This window comes from Lepidochelys kempii, chromosome 1 (genome assembly GCF_965140285.1).
Source record: "Lepidochelys kempii isolate rLepKem1 chromosome 1, rLepKem1.hap1, whole genome shotgun sequence".
NCBI lineage: Eukaryota > Metazoa > Chordata > Testudines > Cheloniidae > Lepidochelys > Lepidochelys kempii.
The window spans coordinates 322739109-322761753 of record NC_136380.1 but is presented as its reverse complement, the minus strand read 5'-3'; the positions used below and the strand labels follow the sequence as shown (position 1 = coordinate 322761753).

The 22645-nt window shown below is 43.3% G+C and overlaps 1 protein-coding gene across 1 annotated transcript in view; it reads right to left on the bottom strand.

The window, feature by feature from the left end:
- Nucleotides 1-22645, bottom strand: part of CELSR1 (cadherin EGF LAG seven-pass G-type receptor 1) — a 265989-nt gene that overhangs the window by 202584 nt on the left and 40760 nt on the right. The gene's annotated exons all lie outside the window — the stretch shown is intronic.

Here is a 22645-nt window from a genome sequence, read left to right as displayed (position 1 = left end):
GACCTCCTCATTTGAACAAAGTGATAAACCTATTGAGATTTTAATCCTTCATAATATTGAGATTTAAAGGTGATATCGCTCCTTAACACAAGTAACTGTTACACGGGGATACAGGCTGACTGTTGCATTACTATGATTAATATTTAAATGTATAACATATTTGACTTTTAAAGAGGGAAGCACATTTCCAAAATGCAAAGTGCTGACTGTTCCTTTTCAGGACTTAACACAACTGTGTGTAATCACTTTCTTCATGTACACAGCCTGTAGCTGTTTAAGGTCTTCTATTCCTTTGCTCATGGAACAATGCTAAATCATTCTGCATTAGATCCTGCCTTTCTGCATGATCACTTTCAAAGCTAAGAATGTGTGGAATTGCTTTCCAAAAAACATCTAACAGTGCTGAGAATGTGCTTCTGCATAAAGGTTTATAAAAGCAGGCAACATCAGAAGAAAAGAGAAAATCAGTCTCAACATTTTAAGCTAGTGATGGTATGTAAAACAGAGGAGTTACTTACACTCCAATTCACAGCTCCAAAAGTGATATATGGTGGAAACATCATTCTGTTTAATTTTGATAAAGTTTCCAGGAAGGTATCTCTTTCCCAGGGTACCCAGGAAGACTGGGTCTTGGATGAGGCAAACTGACTGAGTCTAGGTAAGAAGGATCTTAGCAGCAGCCTGGAACAAGGATCTTGGGAATATGGCAGAGCTGGTTCCAGTCCTTAAAACTGAGGATCACAATTTGGAGGCAGACTTTGAGTCCTTCTCTGCTCTTGGAATCCCAGGAGATGATGGTGGCATAGCACCTCCTTTCATCTACATGCAGCCAGGTGTTGTTTCCAATCAGATCTAAACCAGATGCTTACTCACGCCAACTCCAACTGAAGCTAGGATTACCAGGTGCCCAATCTGGCACGGGGCTGGCAGGCTCCCTATCCGGCTCTGGGCAGCTCCCAGGAAGCGGCCGGCATGCCTCTCCGGCTCCTAGGAGTAGGGGCGGCCACAGGAGCTCTGTGCACTGCCCCCGCCCCAAGCACCAGCTCTGCAGCTCCCATTGGCCGGGAACTGCAGCCAATGGGAGCTGCGGAGGTGGCGCCTGCAGATGGGGCAGTGCGCAGACCCCTCTGGCCTCCCCTCCGCCTAGGAGCCAAAGGGATGTGACACTGCTTCCCGGTAGCCACCTGAGCTAAGTGCCTGTACCCTGAACCCCCTCCTGCACCCTAACCCTATGCCCCATCCCTGAGCCCACTTCTGCACCCAAACTCCCTCTTGGAGCTCGCACCCCCTCCCATGCCCAAACCCCTGCCCCAGTCACAGGGCCGGATTAATTCTCCTGTGGGCCTGGGGCTACTAGATTTTGTGGGGTCCCTGTATACAAGTCTTTTCCTGGAAGTGGGTTGGGGTGCAGGAGGGGGCTGGGACAGGGGGTTGGGGTGCACCAGGGGGATTCTGACCTGGGGCAGGGGGTTGGGGTGCAGGAGGGGGTGCAAGATGCAGGCTCCATCCAGGAGGCACTTACCACAGGCAGCTCCCAGCTGGCTGCCTGCCTGCCATAGCCCCACACCTCTCCCAGAAGCGGCTGGCTCCTAGCACATCTCTGCAGACCCTGGGGTGGGAGGGACAGCGTGTCTCCATGCGCTGCCCGCAGCTGCAAGCACCGCCACCATAACTCCCATTGGCTGGTTTCTGGCCAATGGGAGCTGTGGACGGTGCTGGGGGCGGGGGCAGCGCACAGAGCTGCCTCCCCCCCCCGACCAGGGGCCGCTGAGACATGCTAGCAGCAGCCAGCTACTTCTGGGAGCAGTGTGGGGTTATGACAGGCAGGCAGCCTGCCTGAGCTCTGCTGCGCTGCAGGACTTTTAGCGACCCGGAGCTGGATATCACTGCCTGTGATTTATTTTTGCGGGGCCGCCCTTGAACTGGGGCCTTGGGCTGCAGCCCCTAAAGCCCCTGCCTTAATTAGGCCCCGTCCAGCCCTTGCTCCCTCCTGCACTCTGAACCCCTCGGCCCCATCCCAGAGCCCCCTTCTGCACCCCAAACCCCTCATCCCCAGCCCAGAGCCTGTGCCTCCAGCCAGAGCCCTCACCCCCCTCTGCACCCCAACCCCCTACCCCAGCCCAGAGCCCCCTCCTGCACCCTGAACCCCTCATTTCTGGCCCCACTTCGGAGCTTACACCCTCAACCAGGGCCCTCACCCCCTCCCACATCCCAAACCTCTGCCCCAGCCTGGTGACAAGGAGTGAATGAGGGTGGGGGAGAGAGAGTGACAGAGGGAGGGGGGATGGAGTGAGCAGGGTGGGGCAGGGGCGGGACAAGGGTGTTCGGTTTTGTGCAATTAGAAAGTTGGCAACCCTAACTGAAGTCAGTTGAAATTTGCCTGGGTAAGTATTAATCCCCAAGTAAATACGAAGCAAGGACCTTCGAATTTGGCCTAGCGAGACTAATCATGTGAGTTAGGATTACTCACATGCGTAAGGATGACATGATCAAGCCTGTATTCTACATGGTATAAATCTAACTCAGTACTAAAGATATTCCAGTATTTTACAAAATAATGTGGGCTACCCTCCGGCACTAGAAGCCAAATTTTGTTTTCAATATCAGACCAGATTGCACTGAAATCTCAGCATGCTTACAAGGTTCTCCTCTTACTCATAGATATCTTATAGGCCCTAGGAGCAACATGCCAGAGTGAGATATCATGCTCAGCCAAAACTTCCCTAGTTTTCACCCATTATCTTTAGGCAAAAATATTCACTTGTCACCACCATTTCATTTAATTAATAAAACCTGTCAAAAATACAAGTGTGTTAATACATAAAAGTGAAATTATAGATAATTAAAAACTGTATACAACCAATTGTATTTTGCTGCTCAAACAGCATTGTTTCTAGTAAGTCAAAAGTTTTGAGGAGAAAAGTCACAAGAATGATTCATTCTCTCTCTCACATATATGATTCATTTTCTCTCTCACATACTTCTGGTCTACTAAACTTTTATTTTATTTTATTATTGCAGATACTACTATAAAAGTTTAGTAGACCAGAAGGATCCCAGTTAAAGGTGGAAAAATATATTTGCCCATCTAACTCCCTGGCTCTCCAAAATTTCACACCTTCCTTAAAATAAATTCCCCACATCCACCACCATTTTTTGTGCAATACAACAACTAATGAAATGACAAGCTTCTTCACTTGTGAGGGGGATGTGAATCCCATTTACTGCTTACCACGGTGCAGGGGGTGAATCTTCCACACTTCGTTCACTTTTTGTAGAGGGAGTGGTAATTTGATTTTTACTGGTTTCATGTTAGTCGTACACAGAAGCTTACCAGTATACTTCCACAGTAGCCTTCCTCCAATGTCGCAGGCAGAAGTTTGCACTCAGAATTGAATGCAGTGCAGACACAAAACTGTACACACAGTTATTTGTGGCTACAGTTTAATTCATTGAGGGTAGGTCTCCACTGAAGACTTAGTCTTGGTGATTGGCACCCGGGTTTAGCCTAGTCTGGGTGTGAGCAGCCACACTGCAAAGCTCTACCCAAGTTAATGTGCCATCACTGTTAATGCTGCACTCCCCGGGTACGTCACTAGGACTTCTGGGGCATATCCAATGGGTCTCTGTGCTGCAGTAAGATGAGCCGCTCTATGATTCTTTCCCAGTGAACTGTGGGAGAACTTGTCTGTCCCTCTGGGCACATGGGGGGAATTGTGGGAAGGACTGGAGGACTTTCAGCATTTGAGTGATTTAGCCTGAGCATGTATTGTAAAGTGGGCAGATTACCAGCCCAAGTGAAAGCAGAACCTGGGCTCTAAACCCACACCCTCAACTGTGCCAGCTAGCCAGGCTGACGGCACCACTTAACAAAGAGGAGAGGTTTGTGTGTGTGGACAGGAGAGAGGCTGAGTAAAAGCAACACTTGAGTAAAAGCCTGTGCTAGTTCTGTAGTGAAGGCATACCTTTAGATGCCTATGTACCAGGCTGCACCTTCAAATCAGGCAGTTAGGCACCTAAAGGGTGCAACTGGGACTTCAGTTAACTGTGCCTGCATTTAATCGGAGGCAGAAATGAGACTGAGAAAAATCAGGGCCAAAAAAGGCATAGCAATTGCAGGTAATTATGTACTACTGAATTGCAGATAACTATGCACGAAGACAGTCAGCACAAGTTATACAAAATACACAAAGACAAATATTTTAAAAATAAAGAGGCCTTACACTATGCACTTCCTTATTCCCCTGGTCCCAGAAAAACTTAAAACAATGAACAAAAAAATCACATTGTGTGCCCTTGAGGACTGGAGATTTGGCGGCAAAGAGATCTTCGGGCTGGAAGCTAAAGTATGTAGTTCCTTCATATACAGCCAAATCTTTTCATATTATTTTCAGTTAGTCCTTGGATCAAGCCATCTTTTCCATCAGCTGCTAGGGTGATGGCTGTGGAACAGACAACTGAAAAAGACATAACAACACGGGTGGGCATTCACTCAGTAATGCTGCAAAACTTGAGGACCTGAGGGGCAGATCCTGACTTCCACTTCCTAAAAAGGGTCCGTTCAGCTACTAGGATAGAAATTGCTAAACCTTGTTGGATATGGTTGTTGCATCAAGTCTTCCTAGTGCTCTGAGTTAATTATTGTAACTGAAGCAAACCACATTAAATTGGATACCACAAAAAGACTTTGCTCTCTTAAGGAGATGGTGTCTTTTCTTCCCAAAAATAATCTACCCTGCAGTCCTCCACACTCTAGCCACCACCAGCTCTCTATACCTGAGATCGAATGTAACTGCCATATCAAGGTTACAACCAGTTCACCAGGCGACAATCCTGAACATCACCAACACAGGCCAGGGCAAGCACATATCTGTAGAGCCCTGCACGGATACAAGTGTATACCCGCGGATGCGGATATCTGAGGATATAAATCGGTATCCATGGAACCGCAGGGCTCTCCCAGGAACCACAGAGGCGAAAGGAGCAGAACGTGGGGCTGCCACTCCCAGAAGCCAGCGCCCCGTTCCTCTGTTGCGGCTGTACCGGCCCCATCCCTGCCCACTGGGGCGGGCACCAGGCTCACCAGCAGCTGTGTTCAAGCGGCACACACGTCCCCAGACAGGAGACACAGACAGCTGCATCGAAGGGACAGGGGCAGGACTAGGGGCGGGGCTGGGGCCAGTACAGCCGCCGGCGCAGGGCACTGACTCCTGGGAGCGGCAGCCCCACGCTCTGCTCCTTTCGCCTCTGCGGTTCCCGGGAGAGCCCTGCGGTTCCGCGGATACTGATTTATATCCACGGATATAAATTTGTATCCACGCAGAGCGGTACATGTCTGGGCCTTGCAACCCCACTGGCTTCCCATTCATGTCAGGTCCAAATTCAAAGTCATAGTCTTAAACTACAGTTTGGTACACAGGTGTCTGAGAGACCAACTCATTCTCTGGGACATCTCCACAGGGCAATGCAGTTGAAGAGATTAACATCATTAAAACATAATAAATATAAATATATTTTTATACTATTTAATTAGGAAGTATTAACCAACTTACAAATCCTCATCACATAAATGTCAGAAACATAAAGCTTTTGAAGAGAAGCGTCAGGGCAGTAGCCAGGGGGCAACCTGCAGGAGCTGTGCTGCCCTACAGACCATGGAGGTCAGGAGATACCTAACCCCGCAATTTTCAGAGTAACAGCTGTGTTAGTCTGTATTCGCAAAAAGAAAAGGAGTACTTGTGGCACCTTAGAGACTAACCAATTATGCTGTTGAAATCAGTGGGGCTACTCATGTGAATCACTGATAACCAACACATGCAAGGGGATCACAATAGGGCCACAAATTAATTGGTTTATTAGAATGGAAACAGCTTCTCTTCACACCCCACTTTTCTCCTGGTTCATGATGATAAATAAGAAAAGGGAATGCTCCATAGAAAAAGTAATGAGGGTGAACTAGCTTTGCACAAAATGTAGATAAATTTTGCTGAAGTCTGGCAGTGCTTTTTTAAAGAAAGACTTTTAAACTGTAGCAAGTTTTTAAAAGCATGTTTTTAAAAGGAATATATTGTATTTGGCAAGTAATTTTCTGTGACTCTTTTGCCATTATTGCAGATATTAAAACGACAAATCAGGGCTTTCTCCCTCAAAGCATTGCTACTCCTGCATGATCCTGCAGTAAAGTCATATTCCTGAGTTTATTACATTAGTAATATATTACAAACTCAATACTACAGGCCAAATTCTGTACTGATTTATACACTGCGCAATCCACTGAGGTCAAGGAGGTTGTACAAGGGGTCAGTCAGGGCAGAATTTAGCCCTACAGCTCTACTGGAAGATCAACTGGAAGAGAAAAAGTGCTATCAGGGAGAAGACATCAGTCAAATGAAAATCTCTGTGGTATTTAGCAAAACACAGTGAGAAAAGTTATGAAAACCATGTGAACAATGAGTGGATTATCTTTAAATCAGACAGATTAGAAAGTGGTCTCTAGAATAAAATTCCCTTTTGGAGTTATCTGCGAACATAATACATTGAGCCAAGTTCTGCCATCAGAAACACGCACGCAACTCCCACTGAAGTCAAATCCTACTGAAGTTAATAGGAGCTGTGTACCTAGGCTTGAGAGGAGAATTTTGCTCATCAAATGTAAACTTGTTAACTCCTAATTAAAATTCTGAAAGTGGAGTATGTTGACAATGCGTGCTCACAGTACACCATTTTATAGCTCCACCTAATTATAGCTGTCCCCTACAGTGCTGTTGTAGTTTACAGTCTGTCGCTGTTTTATTATAAGGCTCTTCAGATCTCATCAGCCTGAAATATGGCACACAAGTCTTGTCTTGCATCATTTAAAATAAATGATCACGTAAATTAGTTGATGAATTTTAATTTAGGGCTGAGCTGTGCAACTCTTGTTCAGGTTGGTAAGCACTTACTCTGTGAGTAGCCCCGCTGAAGGTAATGGGATTATTCACAAGAGTAAATGCTCGTTACCCTAAGAGTTGCGCGGTTGGGTCTTCAGCAAGTAAGGGCTTATCTACACTTAAAGCTCTACAGCAGCACCGCCGTAGCGCTTCCGTGTAGATACTACCTGTGCTGACAGGAAGGGTTCTCCCATCAGCGTAGCTAATCCACCTCCCTGAGAGGCAGTGGCGAGGTCAACAGGAAGAATCAGCCGTGCCCCTCCTGGAGGTGGTTTTTTAGGGCGCTGGAAGAGCTCTCTCCCAGCGCTGTGCTGCGCCGCGACCGCACGCGCCCTGGTAAAGTGCTGCCCCAGCAGCATTAGCGCTGCCAGCGCAGACTAGCCTGAAGTAGGTCTCTGAGGGACAAAAGCGGTGTTCACACCCTGACTGAAAACAGCCTTGGCGGAGTTTTGATATGGGCCATACATTAGAGTTCGGAAATGGTCAATACTTCAGCTGAACGAGCAGGAGCCTCCTGGCCAGGCCAATCGATTACTAACAGTGGTGCTGCCCCATTAACTCCTGTTGAGTAACACCTTACCTCCAGTAATTTCATTAGGACTACTCTTGGAACAAAGGGACCCTCAATGTACGGATGGCAGAAGTGGGCCCTAGGTTCTGGATTAAAACTGGCGCAACCTGGTGTACAGCTGAAAGAGCCTCATGTTATGTAGCTGAAAGATCTTTTTTAATAAAAGCAAGGGATTCTGAAATGAAAACACAGGAGGCTGAGAAATCTCGTACAGAACGTGTTACATATCTGTTTGTTAACGTGATTAGTTTTTTATTCAAGGCCTGGATCACACATTGGTTTGAGGTCCTCTTGTAAAGAATCATATTAGCTGTAATACCCAAGTACAACAGACAGAGATAATGGTGCTGAATCCTCTTGTTTTTGTGGCCTTAAATTAGACACCCCCCCTAACATTAGCTTAGCAGCCTTTTTCTTCTTCTTCTTCTTCTTTTTTAATTTAGACTGAGAAGTTCAAAGCTGCCTAGAGAATTTGGATGCCAAAGTCCCAGTAACTGTAACAGAAATACCTTAAACTGGTATAGGAGCTTATTTAAAGACCACAGTTAAATTATCACCATTTACAGTACACACACAGTCACCCAATAACAGTCGCTCACATTTTGCAAATGCTTTAATCAGCTGCACCAAAGGAAAGCAGTGATCTGCTTAGAGCAGTCACATCATCCCCAACTGAGAAACTACAAACTAGCCTACGTCTAGTCTAGACGCGATAAATCAACCCCCGAGCGCTCTCCCATTGACTCCTGTACTCCACCGCCGCAAGAGCAGCAGGCGGAGTCGATGGGGGAGTGGAAGCAGTTGACTCACCACGGTAAAGACACCATGGTAAATTGATCTAAGTACGTCGACTTCAGCTACGTTATTCATGTAGCTGAAGTTGCGTAACTTAGATCGATCGCCACCCCCACCCTACCCCACCCCCCCAGTGTAGACAAAGGATAAGATACAAAGGGCTGGTCCTGAGAGATTATGAGCCCTTGCAACTCCCATTGAAGTTAGCACCCTCTGAGGATCAAGTCCAATAAAGCTAGTCTCCATTTCACTTTCTTTTACCTGGTCACAGGTTAGCTTTAGTAACAACAACAAAGAGTGTCAGAAATTATGAAAGAAAATGTGAGACCTTCAATGCTCCTGCTTTCCTCCCACTGTTCATATTTAATCACCACCCACAATCCCCAAATTTTACCTGTAAAAGTCACTTGATCGCTTTGATTCTGCTCTCCGTTATGCCTGTTTAAATCAGATTTCCATGAAATAAGACACAAACTTTAATCTCAGTTACATTGGTATAAATCCAGAGTCATACCATGGACTCTAGTGGAGTTCACATCAGTGTACATCCAGAGTAAATTAAATCAGCATCTGATCCTAACTAATGGTGCCCTGCAAGAAAGAGACAGAGCACCAGCTATTTATATCACACATCAACTCCGACAGATTGTCAAAGGGCCATAAATGTCATGTGGTGGAGGGGCAACATGACAGCCATACTATCCCAAGGCCCTTATATCATGTTTCAAGCATCTTTTCCCCCCACATAGGTTTTTCCAGAGATGGGGTAGATCATGCCCATTGTGACATTTTCCTCATTCCCTGAACTACATACGAAACAGCAAGCTCTAATGATGAATATAAATCATGGATATTCTGCATCAGTTCAGAAACTGTTCAGAAAAAGAAACTTTTAACCTGGAGGACAGACCTTACCTGTCAGAATTTTAGATCTAAACTTGTCTTTTCCAGATTCATCAACATATAATTTGCACCATTCTGTAGCGGTAATAGTCGTTCAATAGTTAAGGCTCTAAGTAGGGGCCATTGAAGATAGTAGCAAAACTCCTATTGATTTCACCGGAGTCCGAATTTTACCCTCATTCCACAAGAAATTTTGCAGGCCACACGTTCGCATAGGGCAGTTTGCATGGGGCAACAGTAAATGGGGAAAAACTGTACCATATGTATAAAGTTGCTGTGTCTCTTAACTGTTCATTTCCAAATTTACATACTTTTGAAATGTTTTTGAGGCAGAAGAGTTACTCTCTTGAAATTATACTATATTTTCTGAATGTCAGATAGATGCCACAGATACACACTTTCAGTCCTAAATGTATCCTAATGAAGGTTTTTGATTCAAAAAATTGTTTGTTGTTTAGCAAGACAATTATGTTAAATGACAATGGAAGTATATCCAATGTACACCCAATAAATCTTGCTGCTGATCTTTTCAGTAATTCATTATAAAAAACACTGGCGAAAAATAAAACATTTTCTAAAGCAAAACCAAAATCCTCTTGAAAGAGCTACTAATTTCCTTGAGTGACCACACAAACTGTAATTGAGTAAATAAAAATGGCAGGACCATTTGCATCTTTAAAACTATGGGTCAAATTCTGCACTGATTTACATACTGTGTAATCCCATTCACCTCAGTGCAGCTGTATGTACCATAAACCATGGCAGAATAGAACCCAGTGACTTCCTGTGTTTACTTACAGAATAGGGGCCTCTATCCTGGGAAACAGTGACTCTGAAAAAGATTTGGGGGTCGTTGTGGATAATCAGCTGAACATGAGCTTCCGGTGTGACACTGTGGCCAAAAGAGCTAATGCGATTCTGGGATACATACAGAGGGGAATCACAAGTAGGAGCAGAAGGGTTTTTTTACCTCTGTATTTTGCACTGATGCAACCACTGCTGGAATACTGTGTCCAGTTCTGGTGCCCACAATTCAAGAGGATGTTGATAAACTGGAGAGGATTCCGAGAAGAGCCAAAACAATGATTAAAGGATTAGAAAACATTCCTTATAGTGATAGATTAAGAGCTCAGTCTATTTAGCTTAACAAAGAGAAGGCTAAAGGGTGACTTGATCACAGTCTATAAGTATCTACATGGGGAACAAATATTTAATAATTGGCTCTTCAATCTAGCAAAGAAAGGTATAATACAGTCCAATGGCTGGAAGTTGAAGCTGGACAAATTCAGACTGGAAATAAGACATAAATTTTTAATGGTGAGAGTAACTAACCATTGGAAGAAATTCCCAAGGGTCGTGGTGAATTCTCCATCACGGACAATTCTTAAATCAAGATTGGATGTTTTCTAAAAGATATGCTCTAGGAATTATTTTGGATAAATTCTATGGTCTGTATTATACAGGAGGTCAGACTAGATCAGTGGTTTTCAACCTGTGGCCCGCGGGCTGCTTGTGGCCCAATCAACACTGAGCTGCGACCCATGTGACATCCTCAGGGCCACAGAGGTAGTACTGGATGCGGCCCACAATGGTAAATTGGTTGAGAACCACTGGACTAGATGATCACAATGGTCCCTTTTGGCCTTGGAATCTAGGAATCTACTACAGTCAGCTAGCTAGTAGATTTAGTTAGTTTGACCTGCTGTAAGTAAAAAAGACATTACAAGGCCTAATCTTGAAAAAGGGCAGAGTGCCCTCCAGAACAACTGATTTTAATGGGAGTTTAATTAGAACTGTGTAGTAAGGCTTGCAGACCTCACACAGAGACTAAGGAAGTGAAGGAGCGGTACTGGACCAAGAGGACCCCATCCTTCAGCAGCCGTGGTGCCTGCTTCAATTGGAGGATCTGCTCAAAAGGGGACTCTGACGGTCAAACAAGGAGGGAGAGTGAAGGAGAAGCTTTCTGAAGGGAGACAGCCAGTTTGCAGCTTCTGGGGACAAACGGATCTATAGTAGAAGGTCTGAACTATGGGTGAGACCCAACTGAGAGGGTAGAGGAATTACCCTTTTCCCTCCCCACTCCCTGCTGAGGGAGAATAACTGGACCCTAGGAAAAGAGCTGGGGAATGCCCAGTTGACTCCAGCTAGGGAGGGGGACTCCTGCTGGGGGGAAAGCGGGCTGCGACACACCCCAAACCGAAGAGAAAGCGAGGAGATAGGAAGCAGCTCAGGGAAGTCTGGTGCAACAGGAAGCACATTAGGAGCACTAGGAAAAGGCGATAGTCATTCCATGCCCTCTCTTGAGTCCTGGGCCAGAACCTGGTGCGAGGCCCAGGTCCCACTACCGTCCCCCTACCCCTCTGTCCATCTACGGCACCAAGGAATTGACAGGCATGGTCTTCCCACTGGTCCTGCTAGCTCCTGAGTGAAACCCATTATAGGGTGCAACAATTGTCAAGCCATAGCCTGCCTGTTAGGTCTGCTGGCTTCTGAGTGAAACTCGCTACTATTATCATTACTGTTGTTAATAAGACATCAATTATGTGCTCTGTACTGCACAAAACAAAAAAATAAAGCTAGTCCCTGTCCCAAGGAATTTATATCAGTGTAATAGCCTTAATAAAACAACCAGACAGGGTATAAATGATTAACAGATGTTCCTGGTGGATGAACAAAAGTAGTTAATCCTAACCAGAGACAAATACACAGGATACGGCAGCCTTTTAGAGTCATTGTATAAGTAAGCTCAGTAGTTCAGTTGCAGAAATTATTGTTAGGACATTACTTTTATCACAATATTGCTTCTGATAACAATGGATCTCACCAGCATAAACACCGAGGAATATCCAGAAAGGCAAAATAAGCATAAAAACAGGACAATCAAGCAACTGGTCAGAATTGTAAAAGAACCATTTAAAGAATACATTAGAAAGATCAGCTGCCTGTAATAAATTCCATGGTCTTGTGAGAACATGAAGTCTGACTGTGAGATTCTGCAGGCCTGTACTCACACCAATAATCCCAATCAATTTAATGGGGCTGCTCAGGTGAGAAAGGACTATTCACACAAGTAAAAGTTTGCAGGATCTCACCACAAAGTTGACGGAAATGACCCCAAATTTTTCATGGTTACAGAATTCTGAAGCTACATGATAGTGCTAAGGTATCTCTATCAAGGCCTCGTCTGCACTACAGAGTAGTTTCACTATTTGTAACTATACTGGTTTAACTGGAAACCATGCATTGCACCCATACCAGTCAGGCTGAATCATGATTCACACTGGCAACTTTGCCATGCATCCATACTAGTGCTGTCCTAAACTGTCTCAAGCAACGGGTTGGCCTCTAACTATACATTCTACAGTTCCGGCTGAAAGTTAAAATTAAAAGTGAGAATTAACCCTGATAAAAGCACAACTGCTCCAAAAATAGTTTGGAACACTTTTGTGTGTGTAGACACAAGGATCTTAGCATGAGAGTTTTCTTTGCATTTCCAGAATTATTCCTGTTTACTATTGCCATAGCAGTGGTAATATAAATAATGTGCCATTGTACTTTCTGTGTTTCAAAACTATTCTGGGCCCTTTCCAACTTGATTGTTGAAAAGTTCTTTGAGCTAAAACCTACCATAAACTAGTTTACATTTGAAAGTAGGCATTTATTTTATGAAACTGGTATCAGTTCAGCATCATATTACATTCTAGAAACAGGAAAAATATAGTGACTTATTGAGAGGTCTATCATGATGACAAATACTTTCTCTTCAATTTAATCTGTGTACACTATTTTTGTTTTACAAAGTCCTGTTAAACTTCAAAAAAAAGTTAAAGGAAAGAAGTAACAGATTGTAACAGAAGGCTAGGAATACATTAGGGATCACCTCACTCTTGTGAAAAGAGCCACCGACTTATGCAGGACAACTTGTGTGATTCTCTAAAATGAGTAGGATTTGGCCTTAATAAAGTGGCCTATGAAATAGCAGATGGATTTTAATGCAAGCAAATCTAAAGTAATGCAGTTGACATCTATAACAACACATATGATGCTGGGTAACTAAAATGTACTGCGAATTAAAAGGACAGAAGCTATCAAGGGGAAAAAGGGCTAACAGGATTGTCATAAATATAAAGGGAAGGGTAAACCCCTTTGAAATCCCTCCTGGCCAGGGGAAAGCTCCTCTCACCTGTAAAGGGTTAAGAAGCTAAAGGTAACCTCGCTGGCACCTGACCAAAATGACCAATGAGGAGACAAGATACTTTCAAAAGCTGGGAGGAGGGAGAGAAACAAAGGGTCTGTGTCTGTCTGTAGTCGTCTTGGCCGGGGACAGAACAGGAATGGAGTCTTAGAACTTGTAGTAAGTAATCTAGCTAGGTATGTGTTAGATTATGATTTCTTTAAATGGCTGAGAAAAGAATTGTGCTGAATAGAATAACTATTTCTGTCTGTGTATCTTTTTTGTAACTTAAGGTTTTGCCTAGAGGGGTTCTCTATGTTTTGAATCTAATTACCCTGTAAGATATCTACCATCCTGATTTTACAGGGGGGATTTCTTTATTTCTATTTACTTCTATTTTTTATTAAAAGTCTTCTTGTAAAACACTGAATGCTTTTTCATTGTTCTCAGATCCAAGGGTTTGGGTCTGTGGTCACCTATGCAAATTGGTGAGGCTTTTTATCCAACATTTCCCAGGAAAGGGGGGGTGCAAGTGTTGGGAGGATTGTTCATTGTTCTTAAGATCCAAGGGTCTGGATCTGTAGTCACCTAAGCAAATTGGTGAGGCTTTTTACCAAACCTTGTCCAGGAAGTGGGGTGCAAGGTTTTGGGAAGTATTTTGGGGGGAAGGACGCGTCCAAACAGCTCTTCCCCAGTAACCAGTATTAGTTTGGTGGTGGTAGCGGCCAGTCCAAGGTGTAATATTTTGTACCTTGGGGAAGTTTTGACCTAAGCTGGTAAAGATAAGCTTAGGAGGTTTTTCATGCAGGTCCCCACATCTGTACCCTAGAGTTCAGAGTGGGGGAGGAACCGTGACAAGGATTCTTGGCTACACTCAACAGAATCCAGTATGCTATGGTACAAAACCATGGTGAGGCCATATCTGAACTATTAACTCCAGTTTGGGGCACTTTAGCCCATAAGGATGCACAAATCACACCAACTACACCAATTTTGATACCTTGATTCCCCTTCCTACACAGACATCTCTGTACCTTCTGCTTGGGAAATCCTCCTAAATTCTATCCTCATCTCCTTCCGCAAACCCTACCTCTGAAACATGACTTTGGAAGCAAAAAGTGTGTCAACATTAACCCCACGCCAGTCCCCGCCATCCTGAGATGTGTTTGGCACAAGACCCAAACAGGGGGAGGAGGACAGAGCCACCCTTGCATTTCCCTAATTCTGGGAGAAGTAGGGACCAGTTTGGCCCCTGATGGAAATTATATTAAACTGGCTGGTACCATCTCACCAGGGGCCATTATGCAGCCAAGAATCAGTGGAGCACACGGTACTCTGGACACACATCCTCCTGCTTGTGATACACCCCTCAGTCTGATTCAGGGCTTGTCTACACAATGAATTATTCCAGAATAGCTATTCCTGATTAACTCCCTGTGTGGACACTCTTATTCCAGAATAAGAGTGCCTTCTTCAAAGTTATCTTAATACAGTTCAGAAGTTAACCAGAAATTGCTATTCTGCTTTAAATACACCGTCTTAATCGAAATTACTTCTCAGTGTAGACAAGCTCTCAGAGGGAATGGGAGAGAGCTCTATGGGTATGTTTACACTGCAATTAAAAACCCGTGGCTGGTGCCAGCTGGTTCGGGCTCGCAGGGCTGTGGCTGTTTAATTGCAGTGTAGACATTTGGACCATCCCAGCTCACAATATCCCGGAGCCCGGGCTCCAGCACAAGCCCAAGAAGTCTACACCGCAATTAAACAGCGCTGTGGCTCAAGCCCCAGTCAGCCGGCAGGGGCCAGTCACAGGTTTTTACCTGCAGTGTAGACATAGCCTATGTCAGCTAGGGATGCCCCTGTGGAAGGGGAATTCCCATCTACTTGTTTATGTACCCTATGCATCACAAAACATATTGGGGACTGAGGACTGGGTCCTAAATATATTTAACAACAAAAAACAAACAAAAAAGCAGACTTCCAAACTATCAAAAAACATACCTAATCCCTAAATTTAGTACCTACATAATCATCTCCCTCCTTACTGCACCACTTGTGACACCCTCATCTGCCTGTCTAATCCATCGTTCAGATTGTAAAATCCTTGGGGTAGGGACCTGCTTTGTAAGTGTTCTCTCTGAAGTGCTGAGGGTACTTGTAAGTGTTTTGAAACAATAAATATTAATAACAGCCTACCATTTATCTGTGGATAGAATTCCTCAATGAAATTAATCAGAGGATGTTAGATACCTATCAATGGCAGTAAACTAATGCTGAAAACTCCTAATGTATGGTAATAGCAAAGCTTCACTACTTCTGTCACACTAAAAAAAAAAAAAAGTAAATTATATTAAAGGTTTAAAAAAAGAAATGGCACAGCTTGACAGTGAAAGGGATATTACCTCAGTGCTAGTGATTGGAGACATTCCTCCAGCACAAAACATATGCATGCAGAATGCCTCCCAAAGCACATGCCAGGACGGCTAATGCTACTCCTTTTACAAGCAAGCACACACCCCTAAACCATCTTTGGACTTGCCATCTGATGCAGAAGTGGGACAGGCAGAGATTAACTAACTGCAAACACAGCTACTGTTCCCACTACATACTTTGGGCTCCCAGAGTGCAAAACCCTGGGATTCTAGCCCCCTTCTTCAAGGGCTAAAGGAAACGGCAAGGTCTCCCTGCCTCTTATAAACCTGATGAGCCAGAGTTTGCCTCTAAGTATTTTATCTTTAACTAATAATAATTCAGACACATATTTACCTGAAATAGGATAGATCGAGCATTAGATAATTATTTCAAACAAACGTGACAGTTCTTACAAAAAATCAACTTATTAAAGCAATATTATAATGAGTGTGTCTAAGGCAAACCCACAGCCACAAATGGTGTTAAGTAGTGGGTATCTGATACTGTAAGTATTCCAGAGCACTGATTCGTGTTATCCAGCTGAATGTCCTTTTGCTGAGGACAAGCAACGGACATTTTAAAATGGACAGAGAATTTCTTTTCATAGGTGGAATAGCTGCAGACCTTTTACACTAAAATATTTTTTTGCTGAATAGTCATGAAGTAATGAAGTGTTGTTCTGTGCGTTATTTTGTTCCTAAATCTGTATGTGTACAGCCTGGAGCTGGTTTTTTTGTAGGTACACTTTCTTGCTCAGGGTATTAAACATGATAATTACTCTGAGGCTTGGACTGATCACACCTGTTAAAGGAGATCACATAACTGGCACTGATGAGAACACAGAAATTAAATTTCTTTCTAATACACACAGGCATAATGGCCAACTCAAATGCCTTATATATTGTGTAATTAATCAATGGTGAAAAGCACTGCCATCATTCCTGAGGCTCATAGTAGAGCCAAAGGAAACATGTTTAAGAAAAATATGAAGAGGAAAAAAGTCCTCACTCATATTTGATGCTTTTTCTCATTGCAAAGCAGAGATGTATACTTTTCAACAGAACAAGCCTCTGTTTCATCTGGTTTGTATCAGATAACCTTTTACATCCTAACTATTAGAGTTTTGTCTTCTCTAGAGCTGTGAAAATTCCTCCACACCCCTCTAGTATGGTCAAAGATCACATTTACAAATGTAGCATAGCACTCTTGGTTACCACAGTAACGGGTGAGCCCTCTGAAAGGCTCAGTCCTTTTCTATTTAGCAGGTCTGCCAATCAGACTGTTTATGAGTAACTAAGGAGACAATGATATTCACTGAGCACTTGTTCAAATTACCAAATGCCAGACAGACCAGGGAAATGGAGAAAAATCTTCAGAATGAAACAAATACATGTGTTCACATGGTGACTGGTGAAGGTGGACAAGAAAACCAGCAAATTTTAGCTGCAGCTGGAGAGGATATATGTGCTCATGGTAGCAATAATAAAGAGAATATTAAAGTTGATTTCCCTGCCTGCCTTTATTGCTCTTTTTAAAGGATTTTACAGTGTGTATTTGTAGTAATTTCTCATGTGGATAATAAATGTAGATGGAATGGTAAGGTATGTATTCACTCAAGCCACAAAGCTCAGAACTGGATCCAGATTTGAATTTCCTTTAACATTAGGAAACTGGAGGAGAAAGGTCAGATCTGTTTTGTTCAGAATAACATACTTGAATTACAATTAATCTATAGTGATTACTTTATGAAGGAGCTCCTTCAAATATCACCATTTTGTGCTGCCTAAAATCCATCACTGAAATTAATTTATATTTGTCCAGAATTGGAATCTTGTTAAATATTGTAACACAGCTACTTGCACAAAAGGCAGAACATTGTTTTTTTTTTTGAAGTGTGACATAAAAACAGGAACAGGAGTATAGTTACTGCAAGTGTTATGGGCACAAACTTTAATTAAATAAATGAATAGCAGCATCTGTCTGTCCTGATTGGAGCCTGTGGGGGCCACTAAGCTATATAAACCACAATAGTAATCTAAGCATTTGAAAAGGAGTATTTGCGGCACCTTAGAGACAAACAAATTTATTTGAGCATAAGCTTTCATGAGCTACAGCTCACTTCATAGGAATGCATCCGATGAAGTGAGCTGTAGCTCACGAAAGCTTATGCTCAAATAAATTTGTTAGTCTCTAAGGTGCCAGAAGTCCTCCTTTTCTTTTTGCGAATACAGACTAACACGGCTGCTACTCTGAAACCTAAGCATTTGAGTGAGCCATTCACTGCGCATCTGGGCACCAAATAGGAAATGGATGTTAGACAAGCACAGATGTACACTAAGATAATAAAGCAGACCAGATTTAAGTTATACTGCATTACTGCTGAGCCCCAAAGAAAGGACAGAGCAACTATGCAGACTGACAGTTGTAGAGTTTTACGAGAGGCAACAGCAAATTTGCAAGCTTCTCCACACAGCCACAACATGCTCCAATGCTGACCCATGGGGGACTTTTAGGAGCATGGGTTCAGTTTACTTGACCATTCAATCTTTGGGAACTCCACTGAGATTGCCAAAGGGTATCAGAGGGAGTGGAGCATGGGCACTGTGATGAGGGTGCGTGTATGGCACAGTTTGAAAAACTAAATGGTCACCTTTAATATCTCCAAACACATACCAGATGTAAGTCCAACAGCAGTCGAAAGAGCAGGCCCTGCTCCCCCGCAGATGTATTTTCCCAACACATGAATAATGAAGTAACCACCTTTTGTTTGGCAAAGCTCCATTTACAGAAAGGAAGTAAAAAAGTGAGTCACGGCTGAGCACTTCTGCAAGAATATACTTTTGAAGAAAATCCTTACAAACTCTTTCAGAAATCAAGAGATATACAGTAGTAGGGACCAACCTGCTCTTGTTAAAGTCAATGGCAAAAAAACCCATTGATTTCAGGAGGAGCAAGAGCTAGGTTCTTATTAGGTACTCATTACAGCAGGACTTGAGCACTTCCAGAAATTACTAAATATACAAAAACGTCTGTTTCTCTCCCTCATGTCAGCAGGGATTGGACGTCAGGTTGGATTTTTGGGGTGCGTGCAGTATTAAAGCCTGATTCTACACCACTGAAATCAATGGGGATTTTGCCATTGCCCTCAAAGGGCACGGGATCAGACTTTTTCTATGGGATGGTTAGGTCAAAAAAATGGGCCCATGGCATACAGGCCTATGTTGACCAGAATTTAGACTTGACGAACCTTAGTTCTGATTTCTCCCTTAATAAAAGTGTAATAAGTCAAACCAGAGGAGCTCAAGTATGCATGGATACTTTCTGCAAGAAGGATTTTTATATCCCCCTTTCTCATGCTTTTCCTGCCAAAAGTACTGCTCTTGCTTCATCCCAGTTCATCTAACTAGATATACTTTATTGCACAAATAAGACCCTATCCTAAGAATATCTTTGTGCTCTTTTTCTGTAAATATCAATATAATACAGAAGTAACAATGATTTAAATATATGTAGGGTATGATAAGCCAAATGTTGTTTTCTATGTAAAGATGCTTGGTTTAGTCTATAAATGTATTGTTTAGTATCCTCAATATGCTCTAAATAAAATTTAAAAATATAAACTGCACACACATCTCTCTAGCATACATAATTCACAGTGGCCATGACTGTCTGTGGGCCTGGGAGATCACAGTAATGCTGGACCTTCACTAGCTCTTCTCAAACAACTGAACATCTACCAGGGAAGATTTCCCAAGCTGTGCTTTTCAAGCCTACTCATAGCTGGTCATTCATGGCTAACCGTTAAATCTGAGTGTCTTCTTGGAGGCTTTTTTCTATGAATTTAGGGAACCATGCTGTTATCCATGCATAGGCCTAAAAATCTGAGCCTGGCAATACAAGTGAAATTGAAACTTAATTCCCACTGAGACACTTCTTGTTGAAAGTAATTAAAATAAGCATTGATACACAAACAGTTCTCCAGAGCACCATTGTTTTACAAGTGACAGAAATCTGCATTTAGACAATGAAATGAGCTCTTCAATTTAAAGGGTCCCCTGCTTTAAAAAAAGCTCTACAAAGCTGCATCTTGCGGCCTACTTTTCCGGAGGAATGTCTTTGAGGAAGTTTCAATCACTATGACAACCCTTTTCTAATGCCAATATTTCTCTAGTCCAGACAACTCTTTCTTGAGAAAGGGCATGTTTCAAGGCTCTGCCAAAACTATGATTAAAAGCATTACTGACAAGAAAACAATCTATGAGGTTACTGTTTTGGCAAACATCGGCTCTTTAAGAAAACTGGGAATTTTACGTGAATGTTGGAAAAAGAATGCTGCTCAAAGGGAAAGAAAACATTAAATGAGAAAAAAATAAGGGATTTCAGTAAATTATGTTTTTTTAAAAAAAGCAATGTTAGTTCAGTAATATTTTTGGCATCCTGAATGTTTGGAAATCAACAAAAATGTTCTGTGTACAGACAGACGAGGAGTACAAGAGGTGACAAAAAAATCCATAGATTCTTTTAATATGCAACAAAGGCCCTCTTTAATACTCGTCAGTATCTCAGTTTGCCAAGCAAAGTATTCAGGTTTATGCATCTGTCCATCAGATAAAATGGAATCAACTTTTTAAGAAGTTTTAGATAACATTTCTTGTACTGTATTGCCATTTCTCATGTTCTCTAACTAGACTAAGTAAATGAAGGGTTTTTCTCATTAGTGATTCTACACTTCATTTTATTATTCCCTAAGTATCAAACTTTAGAAGCATGATCAAAGAATGGACTCTTCAAAAGCCACAGCACTGATCCAACAATCAAATATGATTTGAGAGAACATGAATTCTTTTCTACTTTTTTTTTAAAACATATTGCATATTACTTCCTTTATGGAAGGGGAAGCTAATGCACAGAGAAGTTAAATGACTTACCCAAGGTCACACAAGTCAGTGACAAAGCCATGATTAGAACACAGGAGTTTCTGAATGTACTTCATTGCTATACAGAGTCTGAATTCAGCCTGCTGCATCATGTAATATTTTAAGAATTCTATCCATCACAAAATTCCTACCAGCTGTTGTTCTAGAATCTGAAGTATGGGAAGTGTTATCAGCATATTCCAAGCTACTGCTTTGGTCCCAGGATGATCCAAATGACAAAGGTGCTCCAGAGAGAATTGCATAACTTTTATTTCAGTGAGTGCAGTTTTTGGCATTACACAACAACGTTAAAAAGGAAAAAATAGCAGTTTTCTGGTGGAGGTCTCTGTATAGAATATATTGCATGAGGTATTTGGGTGGTACTTGATTCCCTGAGAGAGATAAGAGTGTGACATTGTACTGAACCTTCTCTTCCATACTTAGGCCATGTCTACACTACGAAAGTACTCTGATTTTACAGAAGTCGATTTTTGGGAACAGATTGTATAAAGTCAAGTGCATGCATCCACACTAAGCACATTAATTCGGCGGTGTGCGTCCACAGTACCATGGCAAGCATCGACATTCCGAGCGGTGCACTGTGGGTAGCTATCCCACAGTTCCCGCAGTCCCAGCTGCACACTGGAAGTCTGGGCTGAGCTCCCAATACCTGATGGGGGCAAAAATTTCTCACGGGTGGTTATGGGTAAACGTCATCAGTCAACCCTACCTCCCTCTGTGAAAGCAACAGCAGACAATCATTTCGCGCCCTTTTCCCTGGATTGCCCGAGCAGATGCCATAGCACAGCAAGCATGGAGCCCGTTCAGCTCACCGCAGCAGTTATGACCACTGTAAACACCTCGTGCATTATCGTGCAGTTTTTGCAGAACCAGCACCTGAAAAACCAGGAGAGGAGGCGACGGAAGCGTGGTGATGAGGACATGAACACAGTTTTCTCTAAAACCGCGGTCCCCAGCAATTTGGAGATCATGGTGTTACTGGGGCAGGCTCATGCCATGGAACGCCGATTCTGGGCCCGGGAAACAAGCACAGAGTGGTGGGACCGCATAGTGTTGCAGGTCTGGGATGATTCCCAGTGGCTCCGAAACTTTTACATGCATAAGGGCACTTTCATGGAACTTTGTGACTTGCTTTCCCCTGCCCTGAAGAGCAAGAATACCAAGATGAGAGCAGCCCTGACAGTTTACAAGCGAGTGGCAATAGCCCTGTGGAAACTTGCAATGCCAGACAACTACCGGTCAGTTGATAATCAATTTGGAGTGGGCAAATCTACTGTGGGGGTTGCTGTGATGCAAGTAGCCAATGCAATGATTGAGCTGCTGCTATCAAGAGTAGTGACTCTGGGAAATGTGCAAGTCATACTAGATGGTTTTGCTGCAATGGGATTCCCTAACTGTGGTAGGGCTATAGATGGAATGCATATCCCTATCTTGGGACAGCCAGTACATAAACCGCAAGGGGTACTTTTCAATGGTGCTGCAAGCACTGGTGGATCACAAGGGACGTTTCACCAACATCAGTGTGGGATGGCCGGGAAAGGTTCATGACGCTCGCGTCTTCAGGAACTCTAGTCTGTTTAAACGGCTGCAGGAAGGGATTTACTTCCCAGACCAGAAAATAACTGTTGGGGATGTTGAAATGTCTAGTTATCCTTGGGGACCCAGCCTACCCCTTAATACTCAGGCTCGTGAAGCCGTACACAGGCACCCTGGACAGTAGTAAGGAGCAGTTCAACTATAGGCTGAGCAAGTGCAGAATGGTGGGAGAGTGTGCATTTGGACATTTAAAGGGTCGCTGGAGCAGTTTACTGACCAATATTCCCATTGTTATTGCTGCTTGCCGTGTGCTCCACAATCTCTGTGAGAGTAAGGGGAAGATGTTTATGGTGGGGTGGGAGGTTGATGCAAATCGCCTGGCTGCTGA